Source organism: Oenanthe melanoleuca, chromosome 1, assembly GCF_029582105.1.
Source record: "Oenanthe melanoleuca isolate GR-GAL-2019-014 chromosome 1, OMel1.0, whole genome shotgun sequence".
Classification (NCBI taxonomy): domain Eukaryota; kingdom Metazoa; phylum Chordata; class Aves; order Passeriformes; family Muscicapidae; genus Oenanthe; species Oenanthe melanoleuca.
Genome location: NC_079333.1, coordinates 41,871,018 through 41,890,565, shown reverse-complemented (window position 1 = coordinate 41,890,565; position 19,548 = coordinate 41,871,018). Strand labels below are relative to the sequence as shown.

At 38.4% G+C, this 19,548-nt stretch overlaps 1 protein-coding gene across 1 annotated transcript in view; it reads right to left on the bottom strand.

The window, feature by feature from the left end:
• The window catches only part of DDX10 (DEAD-box helicase 10), a 154,511-nt gene that overhangs the window by 89,079 nt on the left and 45,884 nt on the right, over positions 1–19,548 (bottom strand). The window lies entirely within an intron of this gene.

Genomic DNA, 19,548 nt, shown 5'->3' with positions numbered 1-19,548 from the left:
ACTAAGTCAAGAAAAAAAGAGCAACTCTGCAATCCTGAAACCCAGAACCTTCCTGAAAACAACAGAAATATTTGATTTTTACCTGCATCTCTGCAAGAGAGGAGATGAAGGATTAAACAACTCCAGAGCAAGCCTCTGTTCAGGCTTGCTCACTTTTTCATACCCCTAATGACTGGGGACAGTGGCGTCTCAGCTTAGGACAGTTTGAGGTTGACGTTCATGCCAAAATAATGTACACAGCACTTCAACCATCAGCTTGAGAATCTTTGCATAACCATATGGTTTTTGGCTTATCAAAGTGTATTGCTTTATCCTGAAGTGCCAGACCAGAAATCAGAAGCTGACTGTCGAGCATTTGAGGCATCCAGCAGTGATGGCTGTGCTACAACCTGGAGTCATTGCACTGAACAGCAGATGCCTGGGTGCCCTCACTACATTTTTGGGTACTTCTGATGCTCATCAGTGTACATACCTGTCCATCAGGAGTATCACCAATCTACCACATAACCACATCAAAAGAGAATCATGAAGGACTTCAAAAGATCTGGTCCAAACTCTCAAGGGAAAAGGAAACAACATGAGATTAGAACTGTCCAGCCACCTCTTGAAAATATCCAGCAGTGGGGGACATTGTTCCAGGGACTGCTTGACCACCAAATTGATTGTTCTCAAAATACTCACTTTTTAAAATATTTTACCTTGATACTGTACAGCTCTAAGAAGTCCACCAGAGATCATCAAGCAAGTGCTTAAAAGAATGACAGCCTTTATCCTAACACTGCCTCCATTTAAGACAGCAGATGCTTCCAATGCTATCCTTAAATGCTTCCATTTAAGACAGAAGCCAAACCTTAGCTGGGCTGGCACACTGGCAGAGTCTAGAGCTCCTCCTGCTGCAAGAATTTCCACACTGAAACCAAAGCAGTCTCAAGTGACAAACTGCAATCCTATTGACTGCATTGCAACAGCTAATCAAATCTGCCGACTTTACTGGCACAGAACTGAAAACTTGCTGCAACAATAACCTGATCTGTTAGCTTTAGGCATAAAAGCACCACATTTTTAAACCAGAAAGTACTCAACAAATATACATTGTACTTGCTAAAGATTTCTGTGACCCTTATGCAAATATTTCACAATGTGTGAAAAGACCAAAGATAATTATAGTTTGAACCATTATCACAAAGTCAATACCTACTACTACTGTTTCATAATATCTTTCAAAAAAGCTTTCACTAATTTAAGTTTCAAGGAATTGTCAAAAGTCTAAGAAGTTATGCACACTTGCAGGCTAGATAAGCACATAAAATACATCATTGAATATACCAATAAAACTACCCCCAAATACTGAGTTCTAATTTTCCATTTGCCATTTTAATTACACAGCCTTAATAAAATAATAGTCTCAAACCCTAGGAACACAATCCAGTGTTGACTTTGAATAACACTGACTAGTCTACAAATTAAAATCTGCTTTTTAAGCTATGACAAATATTTTTTTAGAATAATGAAGGGGCTTAATACAGTACAAATCTTCTCTCTTTTCTTCTCTAGACCTCACTTTTCTACACCAGTCAATATTTTTCAAAACTACTTGTACCAAAAACACTTTTACACATTTGCGTAAAGAGACAAAAAAAACTGGACATTTGTTCCTGAAATTCCCAAACAAATGTTAAAGCTGTATTTGGAGCACATTTTGGCATTCCCATAATCCAGGATACACTAATTTTCCATCTCAGAACAAAGAGGGAGGATTTTAATATACTTATTCTGTAACTATTTATTGACAAATGATTTTTACTCTTGGGAGACAGAATCACACTGAAACTTTGACCAACCATACCATTGTGTCACCCTCTTGAACGGGAAGGTGAGGACTTGTATAGACTTGTATAGAGAAAACCTAAATGAGAAACTAAAAACTATGTTTTAAAGATTTAAAGTAAAGTTTACTTTTATCTTTTCATACACTTTTACCAAATCAAGTTACTCTACAAGTCCCTTTTTAAATAAGAGAAGCTTTCTATTTTACAAGGATGATGTAGTAGCCTGCCACTCCAAGAAACATAGACCACAAAAGTATTTTTTCCTCTACACAAATTTGAGTGGCTTGAATAAATGTTTGTTGTGAAACAGATTTAAACAAGCCAGTGCAAATAACATATGTTCAATTTCATTGTGATTCATTTTGGCTGGTTTCATGAAGAAAAACAAGCATCTGTATACATTTAGCTTAAAACAGATAGTCACATGGAATTCATACTGCGCTCATTAATCTCTTTCCACCTGCATTTAAATCTCTGGACTTACCTTATCTTCAAACAACTGTACTGGTATAGCTTGTTTTTTCCATTCACTCCAGAAAACATATAAGACTGGGGACTCACTGCTCACAGAAGGACTCACATTTTTTGCATCTTCTGACCCTGCTGTGGCACAGCCACAAACCACAATTCCACCTTTTCCTTTCACTGGAATCCTTCTCAGTATCTAATTTTTAAATGAATCAACTGTCAGCATTGAAAACAGCATTAGAAATTATTGTTATTCCCCTTGAGAATACCACTTAATAGGCTTATGCAAATGATGTACCTTTTATTTACTGCCCTAGACAAACCTAAAGGGAACAGGTTGTTAGTAACAGCTCTGTTCTCCAGTCACACGCTCAGCCCACTCATTAGGGGTGGCTGAGCACCGCATTTAGATTGTCATTCAAGAAATAATAAAGGATCTCTTGGGACATCTTGCCAAGACAAGTATACTCATGGAGTCTTCATAAACTATGAAATTACAAACTCAATTATTTCCTAAAAATTTGAATGTGCAAAGTGCTTTAAAACTTTTGGGTTATTTGAAGTACATCTTCACATTCAAGTGAATGCAAGGAAATGCACCCATAGCTGCTTCAAGCTGGCTGCTACCACAGCCATTAAGAAGCACTTCAGAAGTGAGAATAATCACACTTTTGGTATCATTGTCTTTAGATATCACCTTTAAACTTTCCTGTTTCAGATGGAAGTACCAATTCTATTTCAAAATCACAGGGCAGCCAAATGAGCTGATTAAGGCCAAGATGCAAGTTCATGTACCAAGAATAAAACCTTCTGAGAAAGTCCTGAGTCATTTTTGGGCAGTTGAGACTGTTTAGAGAGAGGAGCTTTCAAGTCTCAAGTTACTTACATACAAGTATACTTTGTTTGAGTGCTAAGGATTCTTGCAAAAGTCAGTACACATGCAGGAGTCTGTCAAGCCTCACCCTTTCAGCATTTAAGATCAGACTGGTTTTCCAATTTATGAGTATTCCACTTTGCCAAGACCGATGTATTATTTTTATTTGTTATATAAGTTGCAGTACTGCAGCCTTTGTCACAGAGCTGATTTATGAACCTGATTTATAGAACCACAGAATCATTTCGGTTGGAAAAGACCTTGAACATTGAGTACAACCATTAACCCAGTACTGGCAGGTCCATCACTAAACCATGTCCCCACGTGCCACATCAAGACGTCTTTTAAACACCTCCAGAGATGGTGACTCCACCATTTCCTTGAGCAGCCTGTTACAATGCTTAACAACACTTTCCAGGCAGAATTTTTTTAATAATATGAGGCTATTTCCTCTTGTCCGTGGGCAGGACATCCTTCACTGGACCAGGATGCTCAGAGCCCCACTCAGCCCAGCCTTGAACACATCCAGGGATGGGGCAGCCACAACTTCTCTGGAAAACCTGTTTCACTGTCCTATCACCCTGATGGTAAAGATTTTCTTCCTAATATCTAATGTAAACCTACCCTTTCAGTTTGAATCCACTCCCCCTTGTCCTGTCACTACACGCTCCTGTGAATAGTCTCTCTCCAGCTTTCCTGTGGGTTCCCTTTGGGTACCAGAAGGCCACAGTAAGTGCATCCCCATGCCTTCTCTTCTCCAAGCTGAGCAAACCCAGTTCTCTCAGCCTTTCCTCACAGGAAAGGTGCTTCATCCCTACAATCAACTGTGAATGCACTTTGAGAAATAACCACCCAAGCATTCGCAAATACATTAAATAATTTGCAAAAGGGCCAGAAGGATTTGCTGACCTGCTCTAGGCTACTGAAGGACTTTAACACTTCCTAAGGCAAATTTTCTCTCCTTCTCAAGCAGTTATCATTTTTACCTCTGTGTCTACCCAAAAAATTTCACCCACCTTAACCAGTGTATTGCAATGCCTTGAAAAACACCAAAAAAACTAATAGCCCCTTCTGTAGCTTCAAGAACTGAACAGTTCATCTCCCAAAAAAAAAATACTTATTCAATGCAGCAATTGGATGCACTCAGTTTGCCAATACCTGTGTGGAGAGTAAGGGATGCTGCTGCTGCCTTAGTGCTTCCTCATTCTGTGCCGAATAACCATTTAAAAAAAAAAATAAAATAAAAAAGAAAAAGAAAAAAATTGTGCACTCCCCCACCCCCACCCCAGACATTACCAAAAATTGTCTCAACAGTTGTCTACAACTTGTCATTCTGCCTACAGCAGTCAGCTGTGAAATCCAGGTCTGGGACAGCTGGCACATTACTCTGACTACACAGCTGGGATTAGCAACACTTCTTGATTTGAAGCTCAAGAGGGAGTTCTTGGATAGGGTTTTGTTGTTGTTGTTGGTTTGAAGATTCTTTCAACTGAAGTTCTAAGTGCTCTCATCAACAACCCATCTATTAGAATAACCTAATTAGTCTAGACCCAGTATTTAGAAGTGATGCCTGTTGTGTATGCAGCTAGCCACCAAAGCTTTCCAATACAAGCATAACCCATTCAGATCTTAGAATTCATTTATTCATTAAAAATTTGGGGGGGTGCCAACTCAATATTAAAAGTGTCAGATGTTCATAAAGTAATGTCTAACAACTACAACAGCTTTCTGATAGAACAGAAAGTAGGTTTTCACTGGCTTAACTGCCATTAGCATGTCCAACACAAAGTAAAGAATACAATAGAAAGGTGAAGTAATTCACACATTTTAAATTAGCTCATGTCCTCAAAGAACTAAAGAATTCTAATTGCACTGGTAAGCTCCCATATCTGTTTGATACCAGTGTTGTTTTGCCTTCTCTCTTGAAGTCTATTATCTACATACTTTTTCTTATATCATTACTGTACATTTCTTTGGTTGAACAATACCTTCTCTGAAATTTGCCCAGAACAAAACAAAAGCAAAAAATTTAAATCCCTTCCCTCCATGTGAGTAACTGGAGCTAATGCTTAGTAACAGTTAGGTGATTTCTGCTGCTCTTGGCCCACAGTGAGCATCTGTAGAAGTTCCAGGTACTAACCAAACCCACATACACTGAAGGAAATCACGTTGGTTGAATGACCCAAAAGGGATAACTTGGATTTCTTCAAGTCTAGCTACTCACTACTACATACAGCCATATCCCTCCACTTCTCAGTGTACAGCTGAAGGTAAGGTGGACTGCTTACATTACAATAATTTCTGCAGAGTGGTTCAGGAATTCCTACCACTGTTAGGAATGAATAGGAAACCTTTGCATACAGCCTTGCTTACGTACAAAAATGAGCTCGATATGGTATCAGCTAACTCACTCTCTTTCCTGAAAAGCTGACAATGAACATTCAGACTAAATACAAGACTTGCAAAATCCACAGATTTATCTTTCTGCACAAAGAAGACTGGTGAGAAATTCTCTCTCCCATGTCAGCTAATTCCTGCATTTGTGATAGAGTCAGCACTAACAAAAACAGCATAAAGGAAGTATGAGAGAAGGGAACACAAAGTGAGGCACAGCTTGTGTGCAAAAATAAGTTTATTCTATAACCATCAACAAGAGCAATTTAGGGCTATCTATCAGCCCCTTGCCTGAACATAGGAGAACAGCAGAAGTTTGTCTCAGGACAGTGAATCTCACTCATAAGTCATTGATTTATGCAGGACAGAAAGATTTCAGAGAACTCCAAAGATAAAATCTAAAGCTTTTCCATGTTATATACAGAAATAGTAAATAAAAAAGGTAAGTTTAAAAAGCCTGAATGCACTCTTCAAACTCAGATTATAGGTTATCATGAGACCTAAGCTTTCACCTTCAGCAGTTTTCTGTAATTTTGCAAAGGCAAAGACCCAACTCCCAAATACCAGACATTAAAGTACACAGAAGTACTCAGTGAATTTTAAGTAACCAATGTGTAAACAACAAAAAAATTATTTTTACAACACAGCATAGAAATTGAGCTCATAGAATTTGCTCAGAGTAAACAAACCAAATAGAGGAAAACAAACAAGTTACAGCTTTATAGTTAGAAATAACCTGGTTTCTCCCATTACCTTAAATGTCCCTAACCACTATAATATGCTCTTATGAGTGAAGAACTTGAGTCACCATACATTAATACCATAATGATCAAACACAGAGCCATACTTGTGAAGAACTTCAAGTCACCCTTATCTTAACAACTGGTTTGTTCTTCTGTTGAGCCATCTCATTAAACATTCTCAAGTTAAACCCTGGCCAATGACATCTACAAAGGCAGTATTGAGCTCTGAGAGCTTCGCACCTCTTTCAAAATGTATTTACAGCTTTCGGCAACATATGGCACTTTTTGTGTGAATCACAAATGTCTGCCCACCACATTTCAAGGAGGATGAAATGCTAAGGGAATTGATGAAAAGTGTAAGAGAATTAAGAATATGAAATTTGGGTTCATTCCTGAAACAGATTTAGTAGTTGTGGCTTTCGGAAACTAAATACCCACTATTTCACTGATTTTGTGGCAACATTTTTAGCCCAGTGTGCTGCTTTTGACTGGAGCAGAATTAATTTTTTCCCCAGTAGGTAGTATGGGGTTACTTTTTGGATTTGTACTGGCAACAGTGTTGGTAGCACAGGGATGTTTTAGTTACTGCTGAGCACGGTTTACAGAGAGTTAAGACCTTTCCTGCCTCTCAGCACACCCCACCAGTAAGTGGGCTGGGAGTGCACAAGGAGATGGGATGGGAAACAGCCAGGACAGCTGACCCCAAGTGACCAAAGACATATTCCAAACCAGACAGCATCATGTTCAGCATATAAAGCTGAGGGACCAAGAAGGAAGAGGGGACATTTGCAGTGATTGTCTTCCCAAGTCACTGGAATGCATCATGAAACCCTGCTCTCCTGGAGATGGCTGAACAACTGCCTGCCCATGGGGAGTGATAAATGAATTCCCTGGTTTGCTTTACTTGCAAGCACAGCTTTTGCTACCTGCTAAACTATCTTCTATAGTTTAGCACACAGAAGGTTTTTTCACTTTACTCTTCTAATTCTCTCCCCTATTCCACTGAGGTGGAATGAGCAAGTGACTATGAAATGTTTAGTTGCCAGCTGGGGTTAAACCATAAAATCAATAACTCAGTTTTAAAAGTCAGAATAGTTAATATAAGCATTAGCCTCCCAAATATGTACTGAACATCCATATGAATTTATATTTAATCTTGCTAAAAATACTTTTATGTAGATTTGAGCCTTCCTGTTGCAAAAATGAGAATAAATTTAGTTGGGAGTATGTCTTTTAGAAGCACTGCATTAACTAGATGATTAACTGAAAAGAAGAGCTAATGATTCTTTAGTTGTAAAATCTTTAGACATAGTTATATGTGAAAAAAAATTGGATTTGCTGAATTTTTTTTTATTTCACCTAGCTTCTTTATTGCCTTCAGACTTGAGAGAGGAACAGCAGTACAAGTACTATTCCTGCACTTTGAATGCTCAAGTCCTTGCAATTAATGCTTGTTTATCTCACTGTGTGCCTACCTTCAGAGTTACCATATAACCCATCAGGACTTAGGTAACAAAGTCACCTCCTCCGGAGAGAGGGAATGCTGCAGCATTTTGTTCCTGAAAAAAGGTAAAGCAGCAGACAGAGATGAGACACAAGGAAGCAGAGATGCCTATGTCAGGGGTGCTGGACCCCTTTAGTGCCAGAGAGCAAGCACCAGTTTCAGCCCTTACAGCCCCAGCCCCAAGCCAGCAGCCTCGAGTCACTGGGCAAAGCCCCAGCCCTGCCTGCTGGAAGCTGTCACTGCAGCAGGAATGTGCACCAGGACAGCACAGCCCCTGCAGCCCATCCTGCTCCTGCCTCCCACCACCTTGGCTGGCAGCCAGCATCCTGCACGAGCACGAAACTTTGCCTTTTTCAGATTCCCTCCTAAGGTCCAGACAAGCAGAAAATCATAACGTAAAATAAAATCTCTTCCAATGTACTTCACATCCTTTCTTCAAGAAAACATCTGAGGAATTGCCTGGCTCTGTGGATATTACAGTCCTGAAGTTACAACACTAGAGAATATAATGCAAGGCAAAGGAAATCAGAGATGCCTGAACTGACACATAAACCAGGAATTCATCTAGCTGAAGACCCACAGAAGCAGGACAAGTGCAATCAGTTTTCAATTGCATCAACTACCTCCTATCCCAACACCAGCACAGTGTGGATGCCAGGACAGCTCTATCTATTTTGGAGACCACAGCACTCATGCTACATTAAGTTGAGCATGTAACAACAGCATAATCTGAAATACCTTTTAACTAATATTTCACTAACTGAAGAAAAAAATGAAAACAACATGCCAACACTTACATTTCAATGAAATGCTCACACTTGATAAAAGACTCAAGCTAAAATTACATTCCAATTCTCCAATATTTTTCCACTAGAATAATTTAATATTTCTCATACCACTATTTACCAGTTAGTCTCTTTTCAATTTCCCAAGTAAATATTCCATTATAACCATCTTGGTTTTAATCATCAGCAGCTATTCTACGTTACATCATTAAATGTTAGAAGAGTATTATTGCTCTTAAGTGCTTCAAAAGTGTTCAAAGGAAAAATAAAATATGAATGTTATTTTTCCAAGTGTAACAGAAGATTAGCAGTAACAGAGAAATTCCAAGATTCATTATCTTCAATGACCCACTGAAAAATTAATCTATAGTAAAAAATAATAAAATACTTCTTGAAAATGTAGAGAAGTCAAAGTAATTTATGTTTTAAATTTCCCATGTTATAAAGGGATTGTGAAAGTAGTCACAAGAATAAAATTGGTTAATGAAAATGTAACATTTCCTTGGCTTACAGTAAATGCTACTCTTGCAACCAAAGAGAGAAAAATTACCTGCACATGTGGTACATAAATTTCTCTCTTTCTTTTAAGACTTGCCTTGTTAAGATAATTATAATACTTGAACCAGCAAAGAGAAGAAATTTGACTCAAGTTCACTCAGTCAAAACACAGAACCTTCAACTCCCACACCACCCTTTCTACACCTAAGGAACTATGGGAGGCCTTCCAAATTACTTTTGCTAACATTCAGCAACAAATAGTCCATAAACTAGAAGCTGCCTTAATTTGGATTTGTACACTGCATTTTCAATTTATATCATGTCATTCACCTCCTCCATAACATTATCACATTTTTTTCTCACATTCTTCTCTGTGCTAAAATAAAAAGTCTCTCTTTCAGGCCAAAGGAGTATTTGCTAGAATGTCTTTACTCTCCACTGCTGTCCTCTCATTATGTTCCCTGTTGTCTTTATTCTTCAATCCCATACCCACCTCTTCAATACAACATGAACAAATGAGTTAAACCACTGGAAAAAGTAACTAGTTGTGGTGGATTTTTTATCTCTTCATCCCTCCAGATTGAAAAAGGATGCTAAGGCATACTTATGCAAAATTCAGGTTTTGCATTCAATACAGGAGTGATTGAGTAACACAACATGGTTATAATACCCAGGGAAGTCAGATCAGATGACCACTTCCCTTTACATCTATAAAATGCAGTTACTATAGCACTAAAAAGCTGCAGAAAAAGAAATCACCTAAGAGTAGAATAGTCAATATTCAAAACTGTGGTAGTGAGCAACACACTAATATAAATTGAAATATCACTGCAAAAGAGGTGGTATAAGTTTTATGAAACATGATGTTAAGAAAGACAGGAACTTGCAGACAGCATCCTGTGGGCTCACCAAGGGTCAGGTTTTAAAGACACCTCACGGATTTGTCACACCCATACAAAACTACAGCCTTTCAGCTCAGATTTCTCACCTTATACTTCTTTCTGGCTTCAATCCCCTCTTGGCATGAGTCCCAATAGCTTCTGTGACACCTACTTACAAAGCTTTTCTTCACAATGTGCCTCCACCTTCAAACACTATTTCTAAACTGGTGTAAGAGCTACATGTGCTAGAAACTCCCACTCAGAACTTGTGTCCCAAAGCTGAAGATGAGTATTTCTTTTCAATCCACTGATCAAAATACCCTTTGCATCAACACTCACCAACCTACCACAGCCTACCATTGATAGAACCTTCTGATTTGTGCTACTGGTCCTTATTTTCCTGTTACCACAGAAATTCATTACAGCACATAACATGCATCTAAATATACTCCCAACAATATATTTATTTTTTAAAAGTTTCACCTTTTTGTGACCAACACAAAAATGAATGGATGAACAAGAACTTATTTGTACTTTTCAGACAACATTGTTGAGGAAAATATTGGCACAACAGCTAGAGAAAGTAACAAATTATTTAGCCCATAGCTGTTAAATAACCAATAAAACCTCTAGTATTTTATCTGAGACTGTAACATTCTTCCACAAATGCCAATTAAAACACCATGAAAACAACCAAAATTTTAACTTTATTCTGCAATTATTCTTCCCATATACATGCCAAGCAAGTCTGAAATTCGAACCTGAAGTGGAAATCTCAAGAAAGAGAACATGAGGAAACACAATGAAGACCTGTCTTGTAGATTCAGTACTCATCTGTGAGTCAAGACATGTAAACTTTCATGGAACTTCTTCAAAGTTGCTCTCTTCCCATGCTCAATCTCACACCAAGCAGATATCACAGGAAATGACAGCAGCAGTTTGCACATTTAGCAGAAATTATGTGATTCTAGGTCTGCAGGCTATTCTCAAAATACACAAACTGAGGAAATACCCATTTCTGCAAGCCCACATCAGTGAGTTCCTGTGGCTGGAATATAACAGAATGAACAGAATGAATGAATGTGCTTATTCCTTCACAAGTATGTAAATAGCTATGGCTGAAGTACATTTTGGTATTCAGTGCATCTCAATGCAAACAAGTCTCAGATGCAGCTGCTAATATACATTTTAGTATTATCAGCTTGTTCTTCTCTTCCCTTCCATTTAAAATATTAAAAAAAAAACAGCTTGAGGCTAACACTGGGATTTGTGACTCTGCCAGAAGGAGCCCTGCTTTGCATTAATGCAATCTGAAGTAGTCAAATGCAAGAATATCACCCAGAAGCACAGACAAAAAACTCAGACCTAGAACTGTATGCATTTACAAGGGAGCAATAGTGACTGCAAAAGCAGTATTTTTCCCAGAAGTATATGCATTATATGTATATGCATACAGACCTATGGAGAAAGAAACACATAGTGTCATTTTATGTTCAGCAAGATGTGGTCTCTTGCAAATCTGGTGGAAAGCTGCTACCACACAGCTGGTGTTTTGTGACTCTCCCAGTCAGGCTCAGGTAAGAGTCAACAAAAACAAAACATCAACTAATATTAATTTTTCTCAATGTAGAGATTATGGAAACAAGAAAAGTACTTTCAGCAACTCCTGCTCAAAATGAACAACGTCAGTACTAGCTAATATTTAAAATGGGTATTGTCTTGTGTTCCCTTGCCACAGAACTCATAGCAAGATCTGCATTGCACAAGTACCTCAAACACTCCTCTTCTACTCTTCTAGCAGGTAAAACTAATTTCAAAAACCACAATACTAGTGGTTTCATGGCTTGACACTGTCTTTTCTTCTCCATTGACCCATGTGCACAGCCTCTCTGCAAGATGCACAGTCAATATTACCACAGAAAAATACCATGAAAGACAGCTATAAAAAATTCTTTGTGGTCTTGGTCACATAAGGGAAAAATCTGAAGAAAATTATACTGCCATTTAGCTCCTCAAAAAGGTACCTGTCTCATTTTGTTTTCCCACTGAAGGGCACTCATCTGTATGCTTTTCTGAGGGATTTACTAATGCATCTCATTTTCTTCAGGCATGTTTGCCAGCCATCTCTCTTTTCAAGCACAACCCTGTTACTTCACAGAGGTCCATACAGACCACATGGGCCTTAAGGAGCAGGCAAAGCAGTTTATCTTGATCCAGTGAGCATCAGCTAGATGAAGATTTCTAGCAAGAGGAACAAACACACATGTAGCGCAGGCAAAGGAAAGAAATCATCCTGCATTGAAATATGAGGAAAACTACCACAGGGAATGATGTGGTAATGAAGAATGAGAAGACCTCTAAGACTTCCCTACAAGGCTAGCCCAAAGACATTTATATTTAATTTGTTTTATACTGAAATAAAGCTAGAGGCTGCAGTCTTAATTGGTTTAATTTCGTTTCACTCATTTAAAGTAACGCTCATTTCAGAGAATTTTATCCCCAGAGGATGCAGCTGATGCTTCCAAGATGGGGAGCAGAGAGACCAGGCTGCAGAAGGTGAGAGACTCCATCCCAGCTGGGATGCCAACAGTACAGCTCCTTACAGCTGGGACAAACCACAGTCTCATAGAAACATGGAATATCTGCTCCATGCAACCAAGCAGATTTCCTAGCTCCTGGTCAGTCAGCTGGTTGCTATTCTGAAAAGGCATACACATATTTTCTTTCTAAAATAACCATTAAAGTACTATCTGCAGAATGCTAGTACCACTGTGATGAATTACCCCAGGACTAGCTTTAGTTAATAGATAATGAATCATCACCTACAAATTTTATTTTCATATTATCAAACTATTACAACTGAAAATTATACAGCTCAGACACAAATTTAGAAATGTGCCTCAAAATATTGTTCATGGGTAGTTTGTTAAGCAATGCTCACAGTAGCAGATGTCTGTATCAGAGAGGCCACTATACAAAAAAGAATATTTCTCAAAATTGTAACTTTGCTGACAGTCAGAAGAGTCCAGATACACACTGAATACTGGGTCTGTATTATTACTATTTTAGGAAGCAGCATTTCCTTTAAAAAAAAGTGTTGTATAATTTCTAGTAGTATTTCATAATTTTACCATTCAACTTCTAGAACACTTACTCAAAATTATGTCACAGTTATAAATATTTCCAATGCCATCACTCAGCAATCATTCAGGTACTAAGGATTTTAAAGGAAATTGTGACTTTTAATAATTTACAAATCCTACAGATTCAGAGAATATTGATTAAAACTAGGCAGATTTAATGCAGAGTATTTTGCTCATTCACCCTTATCTATAAAACTGCTGCAATATATTAAACAAGGCTATAAATCAGCCATAAAGAACAATTAAAACTGAGGGTATGACTGCAGGCTTGAGTAACCTAGTAGAAGTATTAAATTAACAAGATTCTAGTGAATTATTTCAAGTCATACAAGTCGTACTCTAATATTCCTTGACATACAAGACCATGCATCTCTCTCAGTCAGTTTGGGTCTATTTAATTGAGAGAGAAAGCACGCACCTCATTTCAGCCTGAATTTGCACCAGATGGTGAATCCTGAGCATGTAAGTAACAGTCCAGCCTGCTCAGAGCACTCTGTACAGCACGAATTATCAATAACCTGGAAAGATTACAGAATCACAGAATTTCCTGAGTTGGAAGGGACTCTCAAGGATCAGAGTCCAAATTCCTGGCCCTGCACAGGAGCATACCCAAGAGTCACACCATGTGCCTGAGCACATTGTCCAAATGCTTCTTGAACTCTGCCAGGCTGGTGCTGTGACCACTTCCCTGGGGAGCTGTTCCAGTGCCCAAACATCCTCTGGGTGAAGAACCTTTCCCCGATATCCAACCTAAACCTCCCCTGACACAGATTCAGGCCATTCCCTCACGTCCTGTCACTGTCACCAGAAAGAAGAGATCAGTGCCTGCCCCTCCTCTTCCCCTCTCAAGAAAGCTGTAACTGCAATGGGGTCTGTCCTCAGTCTCCTCCAGGCTGAACACACCAAGTGACTCAGCCTCGAGGGGGTCCTTTCCTTCAAAGGCCCTTCACCATCCTCGTTGCCCTCCTTTGGACACTCTCCAATAGTTTAATGTCTCTTTTATACTGTGGCACCCAAAGCTGTCCCCAGCTCTCCAGGTGAGGCTGCCCCAGCTCAGAGCAGAGCAGGACAATCCCCTCCCTTGCCCAGCTGTGATGCTGTTCCTGATGCCCCCCAGGACAGGGCTGGCTCTCCTGGCTGCCAGGGCACTGCTGGCTCATGCCCAACTTGCCACTGATCAGGACCCCCAGGTCCCTTTCCATGGCTCTGCTCTCCAGCATCTCATTCCCCAGTCTGTCTGTACATCCCAGGTTGTCCCATCCCAGGTACAGCATCCAGCAATTTCCCTTGTGGAACTTCATATAGTTGGTGATTGCCCAGTCCTTTCATTTTGTTGAGGTCTCTCTGCCTTGGAGGGAGTGAGCAGCTCCATCTGGGAACTTGCTTAGTATACCTTCCAGTCCAGGTTCAAAATTCAGATTGTTACACACAAGTCTCAAAGTACTTCAGTGAAATCAGCCACAGAAACAGGCTGCCAAACAGCCTCCTCTCCTTATGGCAGTAAATGATGTGGCACTTCAGCAGGTCCCACAGAGTGAAGGCAACTTGTGAGGCTGCTTCAGGTGGCACATGGAATTAAGGAGTTTATCTCATGGCTTCAGTACTGAAACAAAAAGGTGGCACTGCCTAGTCCAGAAGTGTGTTAGAGCAGCTACTAACTTGTCAACATTCCTTGCTCTAGATGGCAAGCACTACATTTCAGCCAGGTGGAAAAGCCACTGACTTGTGAACAACTCCCACCAGACCTGGGGAGGCCTTTCCTGGGTCAAATCAGGCTTCTCTCAAATATCTTTAATATAAATGTTCAAAGTAGGTTTCCAAGTCATCTACCATCATTCTACACCAGACTCCTATTTACAAGAGTAACAAACGCCAAGAGGACAGACTGTGGGCATCAAAAGTACCATTATTCACAGTGGTTCAAAAGCACCCCAACATGTCAAAATTTTCCACAGAAGCAAAGCCCATCACATCAAAATAATGTACTCCATAGCCAATGATACAGGAAGCTAATATCTGTGACGAGCAGATATCACATAAAATTAAAAAATATTCATAAAAACCCCATATTTTTATCCAGGTTTTCAACATGATTAAAGCATTTAGGATGACAGTCTTGAACAGATATCCTTTAAGGAATATATAGCAGCCATTTATTTCAAATACACAGTTTACCAATAACTCAAGAGACTTTTAACTGTAGATTTTTTAAATTAACCTAAGCATCACAGGGATTAGCAAAAATACCTGGAGTGCTGTCTTATAGGTACGAGAAACCTAAAAACTTACAGTGATTTTTCCATAAACTACAGAAGTTCTTAGTAAGTTGGTAAAAATGCAATTGAAATAGAAATCTTTAGAGGGAAATTTGAAGAGAAAAAAGGAATGAAGAAAGTCTAAACCAAGGACTGATCTACAGAGCAGGAGTTTATTGTAGCTAATGGGATGGGACAAGGGACTGCCCAAAAGCCTCTGTTGCACAGTTTAATCTAGCAAACAAGTCATGAGTGCTCTACTCAAAAATAGTTGAGCCAGGAGAATTAACTTTTCTGTAAATCCAAAAAGTAAAGGTTGTCCAAGAAGACAAGTAAATGGGTTTGGTCTGTCATTTTGTAGCTCACAGAAGCAGTCCTGAATAACAGGACTCTTAAAAACTACATAGGAATGTAAAACTGGACATCATAAACATCCTTAAAAAACCAAGTTTTAGTTGTGTGGAAGTTAATGAAATTGCTTTGAAAGAAAACATGATTTCTTTAAAATTTTCTATTCACTTCACAGAATGTGTTCTGTGATGGCTGCTCTGCATAAAGAGGCTTGAGGTATCATCAGCACCTTTCATCTCCATTCATGGCTGATCATATTTTCTAATACTGGAATCTTGAAGCACTTAGGCTAATATCTAAATGCAGGCCTAGTTCACTTGTATGCAAATATTTTGCTTTTCATATAAATTATTACTTGCTGTAATTCAGCTAGAAATACGTAAGCACTCTGTTACTGAGCTGAGAACCTAAAGCACTCACATTCTTTAGGGAAGGAGATTTTATGGTGTGTAATGCATCACAGCATTGACTTTTATTTAACTTACAAATAAGTAACTTCTCTATTTTCTCTGCCAGACTGCTCACTTTGCAACCTTCTCCAAGGAATAATGCTCTCTTTAGAGCCAGCAGGCTGCCCGGAGCAGCTTTCTTCTCTTGGACACAACACACTGCTACACCAGGAGCAAAGCAAGCTACCCCTAAGGGAAATGCCACTACCAGAGTCAGCCAGCTTGCTTCCTTGCTTCTTCCATCCTTTGGGTATTTTTCATCTTGCTGGCCTCCAAAAAGCTTCAAGGAGACAAAGTCAACTGTTTCAAATATATTCATATGAAAGCACAATAATAATAGCTAGTAAGAGGTGGCGAGAAGAACAAGATTTTTCATGCCAAAAAAAGCAATATATAAACATAAGAGTGGTGAAAAGTTCTCTTATAATACTTAACAGAAGGAAAGAAATCCCATTCAGAGAGAAAAGACAATGTAAGAGAAGTGATCTAGATAAATCACATCTCTAATTAATTTTGATTTCTGTGGAGTTTAACAGCCTTTCTTCTCAATGTCACTGAAGAAAATTCCAGGGGATTATGTTCTTATTTTGGTGCATATTAAATGATGTTTCCTTGATCTATGTCATGTGCAAAGTCCACATTACAAGGAGCTACTACTTTCTGCTTCTTGGTATAGACTCACTCATCATTGCTAATTAGGATGATTTACCTTTGTCTCTTCTTTCCTGCTTTTATCAATATGTACGTATCCAGGCCATAATATGTCAGTTTACAGTGTTTGTTTTATGTGTTTGAGAAGTAAGGAAAACTTCACCATATGTAACAATAATGGGTTGAAAGGCAAGGTAGCCCACACAGAATCACAGCATATAAAATAATTTCCTTCCATAGCCACAATATTCAAGCAGCAGGCTCTTCAAGAGTCAGACCAAGTCCAAGGAACCTTCAAGTACTATTCAAGGCAGCTCTCTGTATGCTTTTTGCTTCTTACAGTGCTCCAAGCAGTGATTATTGAATATATTTGAGAAGTCTTAGGAGTCCATAAAACAAGGGATGGGGGAGCAGGGAGGAAGCCAGAGCAATCCTAAGATTTCAGGAATGTATTTTCTGCACTAAAACAGAAAATTCAAGAACAGAAGTCTGACAGCATGCAATATGTTTGACAAGTTGACTAAAATTAAAATATAAACAAAACCAAGATAAAATATTATAGGTTTAATCTTCTAGTTCTCAAAATAAATAATGATAAAAGTTGAACAAGTATAATCTTTGAATTGCCATATGCAAAAATCAATTTCATAAAATTAGCATTAGAAATAAAGTTTGTAACCAGGGAATACTTACAGTCTTCGCAACATCAATAGTGCTAATACTGTTAAATGCACTTTAAAAGAATAATTTCCATAATGTTAACACAACAGCTAAATACTGCCTATCTGCTAATGACTCTGTGCATGTAGCTGATCTTCTTTTTATGCATAAGAACACTGTACTTATCTAAATAATTCCCATGAGTTAGACCACCAGCTAAAAATCCTGATATATCAAAGTAAAATTCATAAATAGAGCAGCCAGTGACTATCTCTTAAAAAAAATGAACTAGGAAACTCACAATAAAATTGCAGTATCTGCCAAGGTCTTTCACCTTATCCAATGTTTCTCCTTTTATACAGCAATGCAGAAAACAGATTTTTCTTTCATATGTGTTGTCACAAAATGACAAAGTATACCTACAGTCAAGGGACATACACCAAGGAAGGGAAAGAATGCAACTGAGCCACAAGTCACACTGTTAGAAAGATTAACACTGGATGTGTCACACTTCACACCATAACCTCTCCCACAGTTAGGCTGGGTACCACGCACATTCATCAAAAACAAACTGTTCTACGAAAATCCCCAAATCCCCTTCTAATCCATCATCAATTTAAATAACCCCTGCTCTTTTTGACCAGTTCCTTTCCCTTGGTACAAAGATGGATGAGCCAACCTCACCTGCAACCAAAGGTTAGGGCACTACATCATCCCAGAGGATACTCAGAGCCAGCCTAACACTTCCCCTTGCTCCTTCTTCCATTGGAAGGACTAGGGTAGAGAGAAGGATGAGGAAGCAATGGTATCTAGAAGAACAGCAATTCAAAACCTGAAACAAAACCTAATGTTCTCATTTACAAAAAATGTCCTGGAGCTCAATAATCACAGCAGGACTGCTTTGCTGTCGACGAGAAGCCTAAAACAAGAATAGTGACATTGCACAATCAGTTTTACACATTAAAAGCATAAATGCAAACTGAATTCGGTCTTTGTGGGCATATTCATGAACCCCCAATTAGATGATCACATACCAGTGTTTGCAAAGGACTCCTATCTCATTTTGCACTCAGATTTTCTAAAAAAATCCTCTTAACTGATGCAGCTGAGTATACACTCTATGTTCATACTCCTAGACTCTCTGCAGCTTTTCTTAATATTAATTAATGCACTGCCTCATCCTATAAATGCAGCAAATTGGTTCCTGAGTCCTTCCTAGAAGGACACTGCAAGACACAGCACCAGGAAAACTGCATTCACACTGCTCAGTGCTTCTCACACCTCAGAATACTAATGCTTTAAATATAAACTTATCCATCTTAATGCAATAATAATCACTTCAGAACTTCTACCCAGAAAATAAAGACATGGAAAAAAAATTAAAACTGCTGCACATTATCTATTTTGTCTTAACGTCCAGAGTTATGTCAAATAAAAAATGCACAATGCCCGTGTCTTTTAATGTAATTTCTACTATGTTGTATTTCTATAACAAAACTTTAAAAGTTAATGTGGTTAGTGACAGAAACCTTTATTCTCTTATTCTTGCTAAAAATAGAATCCATACACTTAAAGCATCCCACAATTTATCAATAATTTTCACAGTATCATATAGTAGTAAACCTTCACACTACGGTATGCATTGATCATTAGCTTACATTTATTAATAAATTTCAGTTTCATGTAGAAAAGAACTTTGTTTTTTCAAAGCAAAATAGGCATCTATTAACAGGAAGCTCTCCTTGAGCACATCTAAATTCACAAGAACACCTTGCCAAACCAGATGGTTATTTCATTTGTATCTTTTTACTACAGAAATACAATTGCTAGATAGTAAAGGATACACCAAAAAAATAAACCCAATATGCACATACCAAATTGCTTTACAGAAATTACAAAAATAATTTTTAAAAACCACCAGAACTCCCCTTACTGTAACACTGTACTGTATTCAAAGATTAAAAGAAAGAAGCATTTCTCAGAACACCAAGGGCAAAGAAATCGAAATTATAAAGCTACTCGCCAAGGAATTGAGAGATTTACATGAATACTTTCAATAAACC